General features: G+C 37.2%; 1 long non-coding RNA gene across 1 annotated transcript; it reads right to left on the minus strand.

Moving 5' to 3' along the window:
- Nucleotides 1-736: 736 nt before the first annotated feature.
- On the minus strand, nt 737-1,837 carry LOC115428825 (uncharacterized). The gene is made up of 2 exons (XR_003936699.1): nt 1,700-1,837; nt 737-1,230 (listed from the first exon to the last, which is right to left on the minus strand). It is a non-coding gene; the product is annotated as an uncharacterized LOC115428825 (long non-coding RNA).
- Between the last annotated feature and the right edge of the window lie 5,333 nt (nt 1,838-7,170).

Here is a 7,170-nt window from a genome sequence, read left to right on the forward strand (position 1 = left end):
TGGACATTTTAGAACACTTTATGCTAATTTCATTTTCCAGCAGGACATGGCACCTGCCCACACTGCCAAAAATACCAAAAGCTGGTTCAATGACTATGGTGTTACTGTGCTTGATTGGCCAGAAATCTCACCTGATCTGAACCCCATAAAGAATCTATGGAGTACTGTCCAGAGGAAGATCAGAGACACCAGATCCACCAAATGCAGATGACCTGAAAGACACTATCAAACCAACCTAGGGCTTCCATTCCACCTGAGCAGTGCCACAGGCTGATCACCTCCATGACACAACCCACTGATGCAGTAATTCATGTAAAAGAAGAACCAACCAAGTCTTGAGTTCATAGAAATGAACATACTTTTCAGAAGCCAGACATTTCTGTTTAAAATATCTTTTTTTTTAAAAACTGATTTTATGCAATATTTAAATTTTTTGAGACATTGAATTTTGGGTTTTCATCATCTGTAAGACACAATCATCAAAATTTTAAGAAATAAGACTTGAAATATTTCACTCTATTTCTAATGAGTCTATATAATATATGGGTTTCACTTTCTGAAATGAATGACAACAAATATTGAATTTTTTCATGATTTTCAAATTTTTTGAGCTGTACCTGTAGATCTACCAATTTTTTCAATAAACACGAGGTACACATTTGTCCTCAAAATACAAAACTTTCCATTAGTAAATATATATAATGTCTTAACACTGAGAGACAAAACACAAAGGGAAAATAATTCATTACAATATTTTATTGCTTCCATAAACTGTTGTCCACTCAGCTGTTCCTTTAATCCACTGGGTCACACTTAGGCTCCATGAATACCATTTTGGGCAGCTACAGCTATTAGCTCTAAATTAAGGCAACAAAAAAGAAAAATAACTGGATGTCTAATGCATCCCTCCAAAGTGAATGAACATTAAAATTGGATATAATATCAGGGGTCAACCCTAGTCAGTCTTGAACAGAACAAACTCTACTGCACAATGCATACTAATCTCCCCTTCAACTTTTTTTTTCAACATCAAACCTCTGTTTCTCACAAAATCTCTAATATTTTGAATTGTTCTTTCTCTTAGAACAGGATCCTCTGCAACTTTACACTGCTTACATTCTGTCTTTGTTGTGAGAATTCCCTTGGAAATGTCACTTTTGAAATGCTTCATAACAGCACTGACTTCTTTTGTGCTCCATGGCCTTTTTACAGTTATCCTTCGTCTGGGCACTGCAATAATCACAACAAAATGTCATTTTCTTTTCGAGAAAACAAGTAATACACCTAAGTATAGCATAAATGTTTTTGTTTGTTTCCAGGTTAATAAAATATTTACTAAAGTTTACATTAGATTTAAAATTACATCATGTTAAACTAGAAAATTGAGCTTTTCCTGAAGAATGCCCATGGTTACTGCTGACTGACAACCTGATAACTGGCTTTAGTATTGAAATGTGTTGCTAAGCTTGGCATAATATGTATTTAAAATAATCAACATGGCAAGCTTTTCATTTTGTATTGTCTTTAATGCACCTCAATAATGAAAAAAATTGTTGTCTCTTAATAAAAGGGAAAAGAAAGCCAGTGTGTATGCAAATAAATGTCAGTTTCATCTAGAGCTCCAGGGTGCTTTATCTCTTTACAGGCCTGGAGTAACATGAACAGGACCACACTCAAGGTGCTTGAATCAAAAACTCACCAGAAACCTTTCTGCTTGTACCCTTGGAGCTCTCTGCCTCTGCTAGAGTCACTTCTCCTGTGGAATAATGCAACAGTTGAAATACATTATACACAATATCTCACCTAAATCTCAACAGATAAGTAGAATCTTCACCAAACCGTACTAACTTGTTTTGGACAATCAAAAAATATTTAATAAATGGTGGACAAAAGAAGATTAATCTGCCAATAGACCATGAGTAAAAACAGGGGCATCTAAAAAAAATTAGAATGTGGTGGAAAAACTCAATATTTTTTTGTCAGCTCTTTCAGGAAGTCACATCTGTGTATTTTCTAGACTCATTATATGTAAACTAAAAATGTTTAAAGCTTTTTTTTTTTTTTTTCAAATTTTAATTTAGATACAACTATAGCTCAAAAAAATGAAAAAACATATCTTGAAATATTACAATATTTCATTTCAAATTTGAGTAATTCCCATAAATCTGTCAGTCAGGTTCAGTACACACTACCACAATCATGATGAAGACTGCTGAGTTGACAGTTGTCCAGAAGACACTCAGTGAATCCCTCCACAAGGAGGGTAAGCCACAGAGGATCATTGCTAAAAGGGCTGGCTGTTCACAGAGTGCTAGATCAAAGTAGATTCATGGAAAGTTGACTGAAGGACAAAGTGTGGCAGCAAAAGGTGCACAAGCAGCAGAAATGACCACAGCCTTGAGAAGACTGTCATGCAAAACCGATTCAAGAACTTGGTGGAACTTCACAGGGAGTGGTCTGAGGCTGGAGTCAGAGCATCAAGAGCCACCACACACAGAAGCATCTTCATAAAGCTGGTCAGCAAACACAAGCATGAAGTGCTCTAAAATCTCCTGGTAGACGCTGTGTTGACTTTTGACTTGATAAAACCCAGTGGACCAACAGCAGCAGATGACACAGCACCCAAACCATCAGTGACTGTGGACACTTCACACTGGACTACAAGCAGCTTGGAATTATGAGCAATGATCCAGTTTTCCTTCTCCAGGTGAGACTCTTCAGACATCTCCGGTTCAGGAGTGACTTGACATGAGGAATGTGACACTTGTAGTCACATCTCCGGACTCTTGATGCTGTGACTCCAGCCTCAGTCCACCCTCTGTGAAGCTCCACCAAGTTCTTGAATCTATTTTGCTTAACAATCTTCTCCAGGCTGCAGTCATCCCTGTTGTTTGTGCACCTTTTCCCACCACACTTTGTCCTCCAGTCAACCTTCCATGAATCTGCTTCAATCCAGCGCTCTGAACAGCCAACCCTTTGACCAATGATCTTCTGTGGCTGACTGCCTTTGTGGAGGCTGTCACTGAGTGTGTTCTGGACAACTGTCAGGTCAGCAGTCTTCCCCATGACAGTGGTGATGTGTACTGAACCTGACTGACAGATTCATGGGAATTATACAGCAGAAATCCTCATTTACTTAAACTAGAAATTAAATATTCAAACATTTTCAGGTGCATTTCTTTTTCTTTTTTAGCTGTAGGCTGCAATTATGTAAATGAAAATTAAAAAAAAAAAAAATGCTTGAAACCTTTTAGTTTATATGTACTCAGTCTGAAATATTGTGTTTTCAATGCCTGAAATAACAGTCAAAGAATATTGAACTTTTCCCTTATTTTCCTTCTAACTTTTTGAGATTACCTGTACATGAAAATGTGTAGAAACAACTGTCTTGGGCCAGCAAAGATTTGACTAAATTTTCATGCCAACTGACCAAAAGATACAATACACACTGGTTTATTCTATGTGATCTACATTCCAATCAAATAAAGTGTAAATGAAGGTGTAAGAGAATAATATGTAATACATCCACTTTTTTCTAAGGTCAGGATCAGAGTCTTCATCACCTTCACTTATCTCTGCTGCATTCACATCCAGAGTCATTTTCAAGTCACCTGTAGAAAAGAATGTTTTAAAAATATGCACATTTAATTGACATACACATATAATTGCAAAACCAATACATTTATTGTGTTCCAACAGTCATTTAGCAGCAGAGATGGTTAGTAATGAGCGACATCTACTTGAGTAACCTTTTGGGGTCAGTTTTACTGTTTGAAGTAGCTTCAGTATACTTTCAATCTCACTTGGGCAGATTTTTCAAGAAAAATCTTTACTTTGTTACATCAAGAATAAATGGTGTTACTAATGTTGCTACTTTTATTTATTGCTTTATAAATGTCTTTGCATGTTAAGAGGCAGGTTGTCAGCTGTTCCCAGGTCTGTTATTACCTCCGCCAAGGAGGTTATATTTTTGCCGGCGTTGGTTTGTTTATCTGTCTGTCTGTCTGTTCATGTGCGAAATAACTCAAAAGGTTATGGACCAATTTGGATGAAAATTTCAGGAAATGTTGATACTGGCACAAGGAACAAATGATTAAATTTTGGTGGTGATGGGGGGGAGGGGACTGATTTGCCTTGGCGGAGGTCTGCACTCTCCGAGTGCTTTTCTAGTTATTTAATGCAATCATGAACATGGGTAGGATGTAGGATATCAGCTGGTCCCAGGTCTGCTGGTGCAGCCACACCATTCAATAACTCTGCACAGAGCAGCAGCAGTATCACTTTCAAATTGCTATAAGAGCTAATATATACAGAAGAACAAACAATTAACAGTGCACGCTGCAGCTGTATGAATCTATAACCTCAGAAAAGTGCAGGTGTATCTGTTGGTGTGTGTCAGGCTTCATAGCTGCTGCTGTCTGCTCATGTAAACATTCAAGCTGAAGGTGGGTCATCAGCCTGATGAGGAGAGGGAGAAAAGTACAGACCAAACTATTCACTTGAAATAAGACAAACTACTTTTTTTTAGTGTTCATAACTGATATGATGTTTGAACCTCAGATGGTCCTTAGTTTGAGGTCAAACAGGAAGCACACATTATTTCAATATATGATGATGAAACATCACAGCATCATCTCCCAGTTAAGCAAATGAAGTCATTAAATCACTTCTGTAGAAATCTGTACTGGGATGACTGAACTTAAAGAGCATATAAACATGTGCAAACACCTGAAATTTACTTTTTGAACAACAAAAGTCTTATATGCAAGATTTGCTTATTTATTTCATATAGCATAGTAAGAATTACAGGATAACTACCAAAGGATGAGATTTTCATTCATTCATTTTCTAAACCTGCTTTATCCTCACTAGGGTCACAGGGGTCGCTTGGAGCCTATCCCAGCTACATGTATATGTATATGTAAATGTACTGTATATGTAGCTGGATGAGATTTTATTTTTAATAAAATAGAGTAACATAATATTTTGTGATCATACTGGGCAGGCACAGACTGGGAATACCTGTATGATGTATGTGGAAGAATATATTCAGGGGACAGTGTTTTGTTATAAAGGAACCCAGGTGTGTGTTAACCTCACCTAATGCATTTGCACTCTTACTCAACTAGTTCTTTTAAATTACTTATTTTACTTCCACTAAAGTTACTGTTCACTGTTCAGTAACACTAGTTTTAACCCAGTACATTTATTGACTACTCTACCTACCTCTGTCCCTGATGTGAATGTCATGCGCCCCCACAGAGCGGTCAGCAGCTGGACTGACAGATGACAGAGGGGACACACACTTAGATGTTCTGTGTGCAGATGATTTTGCTTCACAGATCCTAAATAATGGCATGGGACTCTGTATTCCTAGTGTAAGCATGTAAGTAGTTGGGCAGTAATGTACTGATACAATCTGGTGTAATCAACGTTTAAGCACTGTATACTCATTATGCTCTATTTTTTTGTCAAGATGGAGAGAGGGAGGGAAAAAAAACCCTGAGCAGGATCCCAAAGACCACATACTGTCAGGCACAGACAAAGCCTTCACTGAGTAATGAACAATCAATGCATTTAAAGGTATGTCATGTTAGGAATTAAGGGTCTTCACATTCTGTCATTTCACCCCAGGGTGAAACATTTATCATTTTAGATACTTGTACCGATCATAATGAATTTCTTAGCAGTGTTTATATTTTAGTTAGCCAGCTAATGTTTTTATCTAGAGAAATTAGCTTGTATTTGTTCTTTTTCTGAAGTTTTTTCCTGATTGTTGCAGGCATTACTCCAAGATCACAGGTCAGACTTCAAGTTAAATATATAGTGGCTGAGGCATTTTAAACTTCTTCTTTTAACATTTTCTTTGTTGTCATGGTACATATCAGCTTATATATCTAATGTTCCTTGCCAATACAGGGTGACCTCAGCCCTCTTTTCATAATGTATTATTCAACAGAAATATCAAATTCAGATTCCACTGTAACATGTGCTACATCAAATAGGGTTGTCTTTGTAACTACTGCTCACTGTACTACTGCCTCCTGCTGCACCTACAGGACAGACACATTCTACCTCCTATGACTGCAATCATAGTCCTGTCTGTTACTCCGACTACCTATTAATATCATTTTTCCTCCCTGTGTTACTACATGGAATTTTATATCTAACTTTTTTCAAAGTAAGCCATGAGGAGATTAACTGTAAAACAAAGGGGCTAAATCAGTGGAATAGCTTCATGTTTACATTCTTTTCATTTTAGGGAGTGGTGTATCCGCACTTGAGCATATCGAGCCATTCACCTTTGATGTGGAGTATCGTGAAATACTCTTGAAGAGTAAAAAGATGTTAACAATATTCCAGGAAATTACTTGTTTGATTTTACATGGAATGGCACTCGCTATTGGTAAGTTGACTTATTGATCTAAGTAATTACAAAATCTACAGTTTTTTACAGCCATCATTCCTTCCTTTGGCCAGTGCAGCTGTGCTGGTTTTTGCCAGTTGTTTAACATCTGTGTGTTTGACAAGCACATGATGGTGCAGTGATGTTGTTTTGTTGTTGGTGTGTACACACACACACACACACACACACACACAGCAGTAATTATATCATCTAGCCTGATTTACCACTGGCGGGCAGACCTTAAGACTTACAATGATCAAAGGCAGTACTATCCCATAATCTGTAATATAACGACCTCCACAATATTACCTGATACCAGTTGAGTTAAGCTGTTAGTTGAAACTCATACAGAAATAACAGACCTTGCCTCAGAAGAGTCATAATAGACATTAAAATCATCATGTACACTACAGGTGACATTTTGTAATGTCTAAATGTAGAATTCGTTCATAGTTTTCAGTTTTTCACTCGGAAAATGTAAAAGGATGAAATAACATTCAACATACATAGAATTCAACCCTGTGAGCTAGAGATCTTCTCAGGTACCTTAGCCTGGCAATATGACATGAACTCATTATTAAAGGAGGAAGAAGGTGAACGTTACTAAACACTGAATGTAGCGCCTTTAGCCTTAATGGAAGAAAGCAAACCATAATTCCCCTTGGTTTAGAAAGTTGGACTGACTGGAAGTTGAACAGTGATCAATTATTGTCTCCCAAAGCAATTGTCATTTTGCAGAGCATGGAATTAAGGAAAAAACAAAA

The sequence above is a fragment of the Sphaeramia orbicularis genome, chromosome 11, assembly GCF_902148855.1.
Source record: "Sphaeramia orbicularis chromosome 11, fSphaOr1.1, whole genome shotgun sequence".
Classification (NCBI taxonomy): Eukaryota; Metazoa; Chordata; class Actinopteri; order Kurtiformes; family Apogonidae; genus Sphaeramia; species Sphaeramia orbicularis.